This window comes from Chlorocebus sabaeus, chromosome 9 (assembly GCF_047675955.1).
Source record: "Chlorocebus sabaeus isolate Y175 chromosome 9, mChlSab1.0.hap1, whole genome shotgun sequence".
Lineage (NCBI taxonomy): Eukaryota > Metazoa > Chordata > Mammalia > Primates > Cercopithecidae > Chlorocebus > Chlorocebus sabaeus.
The window spans coordinates 94,111,210-94,124,597 of NC_132912.1; the positions used below are offsets into that span (position 1 = coordinate 94,111,210).

The window sequence follows — 13,388 nt, forward strand, 5'->3', positions numbered from 1 at the left end:
GATACTTTGACAATTCAGAGCACAAAGGAGTCACCACCATCACCTTCCAAAAAAATGAAACACTAAGGTAACTTTACAATAAGAAATTATTAACTACACGAGGAAGCAATCTACCTCGAGGGAGAATTGGCAGATGCAACAAACAGGGAGAAGCAGTATTTTCATGGTCTGAAGAAAATATAGCAATCTGTAAGATTAAAATAGAAGTATGTTTAAAATAATTAAAGATACTGAGACAGCCAGGTGGGAGAGGGTCCCTGGCAAAACTCTAACTGACTGGCACACTGGGGCAGAGCCACAGAAGTTCACCCCATTTTCAGGTGGGAGGAGCCTAGCCCCTCCTCTTCCTGTGTGTGGAACCTGGGATTCAAGCTGTGAGGCGAGAAGCACACCAGAGGAACTCTGGCCTTGTGGAGAGTCCCTGTTTCTCCCTTTATTTCCTTTTCACCCAATAAAACCCTATCTGACCCTTCAAACTATCTGCGAGTCTGAACTGGCCTTGTCCCTGGCCATGGGACAAGGACCCCGTCTTTAGCTGAACTAAGGAAAAATCCACTAATGATATCATCATGAAAGAACAATGGGATGTGAAAAGAATAGGCAGAGAGAGAGAAAGACCAAATATAACTTTTAGAAATGAAAACCTGTTTAAATATCAGATTCAACACTGAATAGAGAATTAGCAAACTGGTGGATAGATTTGAACAAAGTACTCACAATATAACTCAGAGATAAAGAGGTGGAGATTCATCAAGAAATAGAAGCAGAAACAAGGATAAATGGGTGAGAAGGTTAATGTTCTATGTATCTAGCGTGTCTAACATGTCAAAGACAAAGTGCACCAAGAAATTAAGGAGATGATTTTATTCAGTCTATAGCAATAGATGAATGTTCATTAATGAGGAATGTTTCAGTGAAAAGGAAGGGAACCTGGGTTTGCAGAGGCAGGTAAACAAGAGTCGTCGAGAGTCTAACTGAGTCATGAGGAAGGATGGAGATGTGTCTTATATCAGACTATACAAGGGCAGGGTGCCCTTTGAGGTTAGCTGTTTCCAGAATACAAAAACAAGGGTAGATTTCTTAACCATCCCTGCTTTCCAGAAGCACAGATTTCAGATGAAGTTCAACATTACCAAATAGGAGTTCCAGAAAGACAAAGTAGAAAGAATAGAGGGTATCTGAAAAAGATAAAATCAGAAAAATATTTAGAATTAAAGAGAGACATAAGTCCTCAGAATGATGAAGTACATTGGGTCTCAAATAAAGTTAAGCAAAACATGAGTCATACCTAGACGTGATAGAAAAACTACAAATATAAAGAAATATTAAAATGTCATTAATCAAGAATATTTTTCTTGCTCGTTTTAAAAAATCTTGCCACAATTTGATTACTGGTTTTATACAGTTAAGGTTATAATTTTTATTGAAATTAAGAAGTTAAGCAAAATCAAAATCAGTTATTAAAATAAGCCTTGGAACTCACATCGCTAGTAAGTGGTTGAGTTGGGCCTTCAAGCCACATCTTCTGATTCAAAAGACTATTTATACCATTTTATTCTAGTGATACCATGAAGCCTATAGCACCTCCTTCTCAATTTAGTATGTTTCATTTAGCCTAAGGAAAAGATTGAAGGTTGTTGCAACTACATATACTTTATATTTCTTCTTAAGTGTCACAATTGAGTACAATTAGAGTTCAATTTCTCTTTACAATGGATGTTCCCAGAGGGTAAACAGAGAAAGAATGTATGCACTCTTTAAGCAAAGCTTTATTTTTCTCTATATGTCAGCATGCAAAATCCCCTAGCAACATTTGACTTTAATACTTACAGAAATCAGATTGGTCTCCCTTGTTAGAGTGGGCATATTGATGGCCCGTGTTATTTCCTCTATATAGAGTTCCAGCTGTGTTGTCAGTCAGCAGTACCCCTTTCTGAGGGCTGAAGAGCATCTTTTTGAAAGCATTGCCCTAAAGCTGCTGCTGCCACTCCTACCATGCTCCAAATCATCAGCTTTCTAATGTGCCCTGAGAACCCTGGGCAAAGGGACAAAAAAACCATTATTTTAGACTTCAGTTCAGTTGGGGATCAGAAGTTGTATGGAGCCACTGAGTGGAGGCATTTAATGTATTCATACAATAAATGTTTGAACACCTGTTATGCATTCACATTGTGCTAGGCACTAGGGATCTGCTATCAAGAGACAATCCCTATCCTCATGTAGCTCACAGATTAGGCTGGCAAACTGACATTTAAAAAATACTGTAACTACACAAGTAACTCAGCCTCCTTTTCATCTCTTGCTAACCTTGATGCAGGACACAGCATCTCTCTCTTTTCCAGTAAATAAATAGACAACCTGTTCTGCACCAAAAGCATTAATGAACTGCATAGGTGTTGACCAAGATTTTGTGTAGTAAACTCCTACACAAAAAAATCTTACAAAATCTCCTATACAAATCCTATGGGAAACTCCCACACAAAATCTTACAAAATCTCCTATACAAATCCTATGGGAAACTCCTACACAAAATCTTACAAAATCTCCCATACAAATCCTATAGGAAGCTCCTACACAAAATCTCCTATATAAATCCTATAGGAAACTCCTATGCAAAATCTCAGCCTGACATCCCCAATTCTCTTTGGAAGTATCTGGTCTCCAAGCTGGATTCTTCTTTGCCCTGGACCCGTTTCCCAACCTTGTGGTCTTGTGTCTCCCTCTCCTGTTTTTTCCCCCTGGAAATTTTGTTTTCCTGTAGCGCCACCCTGTCCCCTTCCTGGTGAGCAGTTCAGCTGTGCCTGGGAGTTCACCTCCAGCCTTGCATACTGGTAGCACTTTGGGGCCCTCCAGCAGCTGGAACCCACCTCCTCAGAAGATGGTATGTGTGTTTGGGGGTGGGGAGTATAAATAACATGGAAATCAGGTTGTGCTGCACTTACATAGGGAGTAATTATAATTGTGTTTATTTGATAGAGGGAGGCACAGGTGCCAGGAGACTGAGTAAGAAGTGAGTGTGTGAGACAGCTGCTCGCCAGCCACATCAGGCCCTGGCCCCTGAGTCAGCCTGTGTCTAATTAGGAGCAGGCTTCAATCGCCGTCTGAATAATTCTCTGGGATTGAGTTTCTTCCTGAATGACTCGATTCACACTGGATAAGAAACTGTCTCTCTCCACTAGGAAGTGGAATAAAACAACTGACTCACATTTCACGCTTCCGTTTTTGCCAAGTGGAGATGATAATGTCTCAGTTACTCGGATGTGGGCTAGAGCTGAATCTGCTTTTTATAACTGACTGATTTAGCAAGGAAGTGAAAATCTAGGTACTGAGATGGAGCAGGGACCCCTTTTAGGGGTCTGTGGGCTCCCCAAGCATGGAAATAAAGGAATATCTTGAGCTCCTTCAAGGGAAATTTCAGACACCTAGCTAGCCCTGAAAGTGAATCAGCAGCTTGATAAACAAGAAGGTAATGGTAGTCCCAGCTACTCGGGAGGCTGAGGCAGGAGAATGGCCTGAACTCTGGAGGCGGAGCTTGCAGTGAGCCGAGATCGCACCACTGGACTCCAGTCTGGGTGACAGAGCGAGACTGTGTCTCAAAAAAAAAGAAAAAGGTAATGGTAGCCCGAAACGAAGAAGGTAATGGTAGCCTGAAACAATAGCCAAGGAACTGATAGTCCCAAGATGTTTGGTTCCCTATAAAAACTAAAGATAACATCTTAACATATGTCCCTGAGTTATTTTTCATAAACCTGGACCTCCAACAAATGGACACACTGGCACGTAGACCTCAGGTAAGGGAGAACTGAGGACTGAATTCTGACAACCATTCTTTGTTCTAGATTTCTTCCTGAGGGTCCTGGAGGAAGTCACACCCATGAGCCAGAGCTAACATTCTTTCTGCTGACCATAAATTATTAAACAAAGCTTCTCTTCCTTAACCAATTGCACATCAGAAAATCTTTGAACCTGCCTATGACCTGTAAGCTCCTGCTTCAAGATATCCCACCCTTTCAGGCCATAACCCACATGTAGCCTCCATGTATTGATTTATGATTTTGCTTGTAACTTCTGCTTTCCTGAAATTTACCCATTTTTAAAAACCCTTACTTGCAAGTCATTGGGGAAGTCAGGACATAAGCTTTAGCTGCCAATTCTCCTTTCTTGGTGCCCTGCAAATAAATACCTTCCTTTCTTGCCACTTCAAACCTCAGTGTGGATGTCTGGCCTTACTGTGCCAGGCCAGTGGAGACCAGTTTGATTCTATAATAGTACCGTAAAGCCAAGGGAGCCATAATGAGTCAAGTTCTGGGTCCTAGCCTCCACATCAAATCTTAGAGTGGGATTATTCCTCAACCAGGTGGTCTGGTCTCACTCTAGACAAGGCCTATGAGGTCCTGTGGGTTCAGAAGACCCCTCCCACCAAGGCCCACCTTTCCTGGATATCTTCTGGAGGAGGTAAAAATTCTAGGTATCCTTTAAACACCTATGATGTCCTAGACCCAGACACAGAGCATGATGCTTTAGAGACTATTGGTGGATGCCACTTGTAGATACTGGAAAAGAGAGTTTGAGAACATATGGCAAAGACTAAATTCAAAGACTAAGCTGAGAACAAACCTGACCACCATGGCCAAAAGTAGGAACAGTCCCCAGATCTAGAGAACTGGGCACTTCAGGTGCCCAGGACCTGTGGTATTTGTGGAGAGGCGAGGACTTTGACATGAATTTATGTGTGTATTAGTTCATTTTCACATTGCTATAAAGAACTTCCCTGAAACTAGGTAATTTATAAAGGAAAAAGGTTTAATTCACTCACAGTTCCACATGGCTGGGGAGGCCTCAGGAAACTTACAATTATGGCGGATGGGGAAGCAGGCACCTTCTTTCACAGGGTGGCAGCAGGGAGAAGAGTGTGAGCCTGTGAAGGAGGAAATGTCAAACACTTATAAAACCGTCAGATCTTGTGAGAACTCACTCACTATCATGAGAACAGCATAGGGGAAACCGCTTCCATGATCCAATCAACCCCCTCTCTCCACACATGGGGATTACAATTTCAGATGAGATTTGGGTGGGAACACAGAGCCAAACTATTTCAATGTGCCTTTGAATTACCAATAGTGATTGAGAAAGGCAGCCAGTAGGATCCTGCTTTTTATTCTCTTAATATTATTTCATGTATAGTTCCCCATGTCATTTCATATTGGAAACACGGTAGTTCTACCAACTATTACAAAAAAAAAAAAGAAGAAATCCATAATTTATATGCACACAATTGTGCCACAGTATTACTCACTGTGTCCTGGAAATGTGTCCACAAGATATTTAGCATCATGGTAAGTACATTGTACCACACTGAGGTGACAAATTTTCTTCAGCTGCATTATGATCATCAATAGGGAGTTCACACATTCTCCCCACCCACATGGTTGGTTGCAGGACATGATCTTGTTGTTTTAAAGAGCAACCTGCCAATGAAAAAAATGATCACTTTTGACCCTTTCCCTCAAGATTCAACAAAACTAAGAATTGACAAACTGAAGTCTTTATTGGGTAAAATCTGTAAAATTACAGTGAGCTGACATTTGCTGAGCTTGGAATACATACTAAGAAATACAACAACCATGCAATATAAGCACCTTTATTATCCCTATTTTGTAGAGCAGGAAACCAAACCTTAAAAAAGGTTAAGTAACTAGGCTAGAGTCATCCAGTAAACAAATAGTGGTACCAGGACTCAAATCAAATCTTTCTGGGGTCAAGCCCACATGTATAGCCATTCTGCTCTTTCCTGGGAATGCACGTCGGATACCCTTAGGAATCTTTTCTGATGTTTAGGTTCATAGTGTGTTGGTACTGCACCCTGGTTTTCCTCTCTTCCGCAGTGTGCTCTGAGCAAAACAGTTCTTCCCATGATCGAGAGACTCTTTATCAGAATAATTGTATCATGACTACTCTGTTCCCTGGCCCTTCTGTCCTCAATCAAGTCAAGCTAGATAACCATATCAAATAGTGGATTCTGATTTTAAATTCACCACCCCCAGGAAATGGAAAGCCACCAATCTGTTTAGATCAGTGGTCTCCAAACTTTTTGGCACCAGGGATTGGTTTTGTGGAAGAAAATTTTTCCACAGAGGGGTGGGGATGTGGGGATGGTTTTGAGATAAAATCGTTCCACCTCAGATCATCAGGGATTAGTTAGATTCTCATAAGGAGCACACAACCTAGATCTCTCAAACACGCAGTTTACAATAGGGTTCGCGCTCCTATGAGAAACTAATTCTGCTGCTGATCTGATAGGAGGTGGAGCTCAGCCGGTAATGCTCACCTCCCCACCGCCTCTTACCTCCTGCTATACAGCCTGGTTCCTAATAGGCCACAGACCAGTACCTGGGGCCCAGGGGTTGGGAACCCCCGTTTAGATGATCCTATAGAAAAATCAGTTCTGCCCAGGCCTGACCCAGCTTGAAACCTGAAGTGGATGAAAGCACAGGCCTGAGGCAACATACCGTTTAGAGTCACTAAGATGTCATTAGAACCCGTCAGAAGTTTCTCACTGAAGTCAAAAGCATCCTCATGTGGAATAAAAGAAAATGCTTACCATGGAAGGAGCCCTTCTGTGATGTTCATTGGAACTGTAAGGTCCTCTGAGCTGGCCACACATGGTCAAGCCATCGTGACATTTTCCCCGCCCTTGTGATAATGTACTTTGTGATATTCCCCGTCCTTGTGAATGTACTTTGTAACATTCCTCACCACCCTTGTGACAATACATTCTCCATGCCCTTGTGAATGTACTTTGTAACATCCATCCCCTACCCACAAAAAATTGCCCCTGACTCCACCGCCTATCCCAAACCTATAAGAACCAATGATAATCCCACCACCCTTCACTGACTCCTTTCTCGGACTCAGCCCACTTGCACCCAAGTGAATAAACAGTCTTGTTGCTCACACTAAGCCTGCTCAGGTGGTCTCTTATACGGACGTGAGTAACAGGAACTTGAATAACCATAGCTGTGCCACGAACCCTGGGGCCTTCCAGGTAATAATGCCTTAGGTCAGTTGAAATTCTTAAACTAAAGAGTAATTTATTTTATTATCTAAGTTGTAAACTTTTTATATACCTTCCAATAAATTTTCTCTCCCCTCCCCACCCCTAAAAAGTCACAAAGCAAAACTGAAATTAACATTGTAGAAAAGTGAAAAATGTTTTGGCAACATGAAAGTCCCCAAAAGAACCTTTAAAAACAATTTGAACAAGATTTTATAATTAAATACACATACATTTTCTCTATTCATAGGGACTATAAATGACTTATGATACTGAGTGGTAAATAATGGGAAAATAGTGGCATGAAAAATCACTTCAGACAGGTTAAAATATCGTATTAGATAATGGAAGCCATGTGTTCCAATGTCAAAGGGAGTTAACACATAGAAATAGGGAAAGGTGAGAATCAACACTGTGGTTGGTGGAGTTGGAAAGGTAATCTCAAAGTATTCTGCCTACAAATTACTTACTAATTACAAATGGGGGAAATATTGATAGCAACTTTACATCATCAGTAATACATTAACATAATCAATAATGGAACAAGCTGATGCTGTGTGCCTCCTGATATGGTGCACAGACTAGGGTACAATATTATGCCTGTCGTATTTCTGCCAAAAAAGGTATAACCTGAATCTAATTATGCAGAAACTTCAAAGTAAAATTTAAAAATATCTTATAAAATAACTAGCCTTTACTCACAATTTTCAAAAATATGAAAGACAAGGAGAGATAAAGAAGCTGTTACACACCATAAGAGACTAAAGAGACATGACAACTAAATTCACAAGATGCTCCTGGATTGGGTCCTGGGACACGAAAAATAACAACCACAAAAAAACATTACTCGGACAATTAGAGCAATTCAAATCTGAATTTTAGGTTATAGTATTACATCAAAGTTATGGTTTATGATGTTGATCATTGTAGTGTGGTTCCGTAAGAAAAGTCCCTGCTTTTAGGATATACAAACTATAAAGAATTTGTGGCTAGCAGATTATAATATGTGAAAATTACTTTCAAATGGTTTAGGAAAACATAGAGTGAGTGAGAGCAAATGGTAAAGCATATGGAATGAAACATTAACAATTGGTGAATCAGAATAAAGGGAACACAAGTGTTTCTTATATTATTCATGTGACTTTTTTGAAAGTCTGAAATTGTATTAAAATAAAAATGTTTAAATGTCCTGTCTCACAGCATTCAATACATCTCTTTTAAGAACATAAAGAGTGTATACTTTCTTTTTGCTGCTGTCACAAACACATTAGCTTAAAACAACACAAATATATTATCTTACATGCCTTTTTCAGCTTCTAGAGGCTACCTGCACTTCTTGGCTCATGGCTCCTTCCTTACCTCACTCTACCTCTACCTCAACCTCACATCTCCTTCCCTGATCCTGACTCTTGCCTCCTGCTTATGAGGACCTTTGTGAACACTTGTGTATAAGCCACAGAATGGTTGGCTTAAACCAGGGGTCCCCAACTCCTGGGCCACAGACCGGTACAAGTCCATGGCCTGTTAGGAACCAGGCTGAACAGCATGAAGCGAGTGGTGGGCCAGCCAGCATTACCGCCTGAGCTCCACCTCCTGTTAGATCAGCAGTCGCATGATATTCTAATAGGAGAACGAACCCTATTGTGAACTACACATGCAAGGGATCTAGGTTGTGCACTCCTTATGAGAATCTAAGTAATACCTGATGATCTGAGGTAGAAAAGTTTCATCCCGAAACCATCCCTGCCTCCCATCCGTGGAAAAATTGTCTTTCAGGAAACCGATCCCTGGTGCCAAAAAGGTTGAGGACAAATGACTTAAACAACAGAAATTGATTTTCTCACATTTCTGGAGACTGGAACTAATCAAGGGCTGGTTTCCTCTGCGGCCTCTCTGGTTTGCTTTAAATGGTCATCCTTGTGGGCATGCACACAAGGTATCTCGTTTTATGTCCATATTTCCTGTCCTTACAAAGAAAACCAGTCAGGTTGACTTAGAATCCACCTTGATGGTCTCGTTTTAACTTAATCACCTCATTTAAGGCCCTGTTTCCAAATATAGTCACAACCCAAGGTACAGGAAGTTAGGGCTTCAATATATGAATTTTAGGGGAATGCAGTTCATCCCACAACAGTCACATAAATATAAAGACACATGCCTTTCTTATTCTCCCTCCTTCTCACTCCAACCACAGAAGAGGGAGGGCAGGAAAAGTAAAAAGGCGAGTCATGCCCTTCTTTACCTCAAGCCCTTTCCTGAAGCTAACCCTGGCCTGGTGGTTTGAGAAAGAGAATGAACATCATATTGGATGTAAGATTTAGTTTTTAAACTAATCTAGATAGGAAAGCACATTTTAATAATTAAAAGTAACCAGAAAGCTATGAGATCTGCCCAAGATATTCTTAAGGGCAGGAAATGGAGATTTCATGGAATATGGTTGAAAGAAATGATTGGAAAAAAAACTAAAACAGTTCATATTTCTGTTCTGTTGAGTGTAGACTATTGAATAAACTGAGCATAATATATGTTCATAAGTAAAGAAGCCTGTGATATGTAATTTACTGATTAAAACAAATTGAGACTAATGATGCACATCATGATAATACTTGGATAAAAGATTGTGATAGGTGCCTACTGTTATTGGCTGCCAAGCACTCCTTCCCCTACTTTGTCTAGTAACCTTCTCCAGCAGTACATTAGACATGTGACTCCAGCTGAGCTTCTCATAATACCTCACACCCTTGGCTGGAGTGGTTAATCAACAGGCTAAACCAATCAGAAACATTACCTGGGATTTTTCAAGCTGGGAGACCAACACCTCTTTTTACTTCAGTCATAAAGTTGTAAGAGACTCAGAGCCAGGAGGTCCTGGTGGCCACATCCTTGACTCATGGAAAGCCCAATGTGGGAGAATGAAGCCAACACACCTTGAGACATAGAGATGAGAGACAAAGACAGTGATTCCTGGTGATGTTCTAGTCCTGGCTTCATTCATCTCTAATGTAGGTAATTCTACTCATATGCTTCCAGAATTTTGGTTATCCAAGCCAAGAAAATCTTTCTGCTTAAGCCAGTTTGCTTTGGTTTCTATCCCTTGAAACCAAAGAATCTTGAAAAAAAAATATGTATTTATGTGGTGTAATTGTGTTTCATGGAAAATATCTGGAAAGATACATACTAAATTGTTAATAATGGTTAATTCTCATTAACATTCTGCTTCCCCCCACTGTTTCATATTCTTTATATTAATTGTTCGCTACAGTTATAATAAAATATGTTTAGGAAAATGAGAACACAAACTAGTATACCCCTGATGATAGTCAAGAAAAATGTTTTCATATATAGTGAATAAGAGGATAAAATTAATTTAGAATAAGAGACGTTTCGTTTAACATTTTTAAATGGTAAACCACAGCCCTACAAAGATAAAGGGGATGTTTCAATAGTCATATACAGAAAGAGCACTAAATATATACGGGACAACCAAATAATACTGATGCAAGAATGTAAATGTCCTCCCCACCCAATACCATGGAAACCTCAGGATCTGCCTATGGGGTCACCTCTGAGATCTCTTACGTGCATAGACTCATCTGCTTCCCATGCAACACTGATATATTACTTGATCGTTGTTGGTCCTTGTCTTAGCTACCTATGGCTGCATTACAAATGACCCCAAAACTTAGCAGCTTAAAAGAATAGGCGTTTATTATCTCAGAGTTTCTGTGGGTCAGGAATGGGGGTATGGCTTAGCTGAGTGCCTCTGACTCAGGATCTGTCAAAGGCTGTGATCAGTGCGTCATCTAGGGCTGCAGTCATCTCAGGGCTCAACCGAGGAAGGGTCCTTTTCCAAAGTCACTCACTTGGCTGCAGGCAGGCCTCAGGTGCTTGCTGGCTATTTGCTTGGGACATCAGTTACTTGTGATCTGGGCTGTTCATAACATGACAGTTCACTTTCCCAAAACTGAGAGAGAGACAGAGCGAGAGAGAGAGAGACAGAGAGAGAGAGAGAGAGAGAGAGAGAGAGAGAGAGAGAGAGAGAGAGAGAGAGAGAGAAAGGAAAGCAAGATGGAAATCATAGTCAACCAGGCCTGATTTTGCCCTCAGGGGGACCTTTGGCAATATTTAGAGGCATTCTTGGTTGCCACGACTGTGGGAAGGAGAAGGAAGGTACTACTAGTATCCTGTTTGTAGAGATCAGGGATGTTGTTACACGTCCTACAATGCACAAGACAGCTCCCTACAACAAAGAATGACCTGGCCAAAACGTTAAAGTGCAAAGTTGAGAAGCCCTGACCTTGAGTGTTGAATGTTTGCAGAGCACATTATGTACATTCCCCTGATCCTCATACGACTCTATAAGGTAAGAGTTATTATCTCTTCCTTTTATTGCTGGGGAAACTGAGGCTTACAGGAGTCCAGTGATTTGCTCTAAGCAAGCAAGTAGGGAGGCTGGATTTGAACGAAGGTTTGGTCTCATTCCATTGCCAGGCTCTTTCAGTGTGAAGCAGGAACAGAGAGAGGTAAGAAAAGGAACAAGCTCTGGGAGAGGGGAGGGGAGAAATGCCCTCTCTGCCAGGAAATGTTCCAGATGCCATTCTTGTCACCTCATTTGAAACTCGCAATGAGGCAAGAACATAAGCCTGAGCAGACTCTGTTCTCTGGGAGAAGACAGTTTGGCAAGGTCCTGGTTTGCATCATTGTTGAGCTGGAGCTGTGGATTGCTATGGTTCCTGGAAATCCACAGTGTCCACACTACCGCACCCTCTCCCTTTTTGGGGCCCCAGCTGGGTCCGTATGAATCACTTGTGACTGCTCGGAGGAGCCATGCTGAGCTCCCCTCCATTCTGCTTTCAATACGGTAGGCCTGGCCTCCTTGGTGCCCAGGGACACACCACCAATAAGAGCACATTGTGAAGCCATCTGATAAGTACATTTCACATTTCTTGTGATTTCACTCTAATTGTGTTCCCCACCCTACCTTCCCCTTTTAAGACTTTCAGAATTATTTCCTTCTGATCCCCTTGGTCAGAATTTGAACATTTCATTTCCCAAATGTCATTTTGAGATAGATTCTCTATCATAATTATGCCCTCCCACAGTACCTTCTAGATGGGGATTCAGGATTCACCTCTTGATTTAAAGGGTTTGTTGTTTTTGGTTTGGGTTTTGGTTATGAGATGGACTCTTGCTCTGTCACCCAGGCTGGAGTGCAGTGATGCAATCTCGGCTCACTGTAGCCTCCGCCTTCTGGGTTCAAGCAATTCTCCTGCCTCAGCCTCCCGAGTAGCTGGGATTATAGGTGCCCGCCACCATGTCTGGCTAATTTTTGTATTTTTAGTAGAAACGTGGTTTCACCACGTTGGCCAGGCTGGTCTCAAATTCCTGATCTCAAGTGATCCACCCGCCTTAGCCTCCCAAAGTGCTGGGATTACAGGCGTGAGCCACCATGCCCAGCTTTGATTTAAAGGGTTTGGATAGGACTTACTCCTTCTAGAAAGGGAACACGCAAGTCCATTTTGAGGAGGTTCTAAAACAAACAAAGAAGACAAAAAGTAACAAAACAAACAAACAAAAAACAGCAAGAAGCTGTGAGTGACACAAACTTTTATATGATTTGTATTAAAAATTTTCAGGTGTGCAGGCACTATGAAAGCTCTTAGTTCTTATTTAAAGTTTTACATAAAAGAAAAATTTGGCAGGGGGAAATAGTTTTCTCCACCCAGGAGCTGTAAAAATGAATGAACATCTATCTCCTTAGTTGAGAATTTGTAGGTCTATGCCTGCTGGGATTTCAAAGGGCATACATTCTTTGGCCAAATATGACCTTGGCATATAACCAATCTCATAGGAGCATTAGTTGTTGCAGCTTGAGTCTGTGTTTGAGTGACTAATGTCATCTAACCTTGTTCTTACCATGACCTAAACTTTGGAGCAGTTCTTCAGCTGAACTTGCGGTGGATCTTGTACAAAATTATACAAGCTTCCTGAGTCCTTCCACTGTCAGCTGGTGTCCTGCAGGCTGCATCTAGAAACAGACAAAAGCTGGTCTGAAAACGGCAGTTACCAAGTAACAAAAATGAGTGGGGCCTTTTAAATTCAACAGGAAAACATAGTCTGCAAAACCACACGAAAAGAACAAATCAGGTGACATCTAGTAGCCTGCTCCTTCTACCAGGTTATTTACAGTTTCTGACTGGTTGGCATGGATTAGTTCTCTGATTCGGGTAACAAGTTAGTTATTGAATTACCAGGATTTTGTTTTGACAGAAATTTTCCTTCAGAGTTACCTTTTTTGCCCCCTGAATCTTTTTGGTTTCTTGCTATCGTATAT

At 41.3% G+C, this 13,388-nt stretch overlaps 1 long non-coding RNA gene across 12 annotated transcripts in view; it reads right to left on the reverse strand.

Moving 5' to 3' along the window:
- The window catches only part of LOC103216248 (uncharacterized), a 151,319-nt gene that overhangs the window by 84,033 nt on the left and 53,898 nt on the right, over positions 1–13,388 (reverse strand). For 9 of the 12 annotated variants that reach the window (XR_012094013.1, XR_012094011.1, XR_012094019.1 and 6 more), the window contains exons 2-6: positions 12,971–13,082; positions 9,843–9,981; positions 5,297–5,468; positions 4,853–4,918; positions 1,831–2,035 (exon numbers count right to left, since the gene is read on the reverse strand). This is a non-coding gene — a long non-coding RNA (uncharacterized lncRNA). Of the gene's footprint in view, positions 1–1,830; positions 2,036–4,852; positions 4,919–5,296; positions 5,469–9,842; positions 9,982–12,959; positions 13,083–13,388 lie in introns of all 12 variants that reach the window. The other 3 variants (XR_012094017.1, XR_012094014.1, XR_012094010.1) reach the window with 2 other exon arrangements.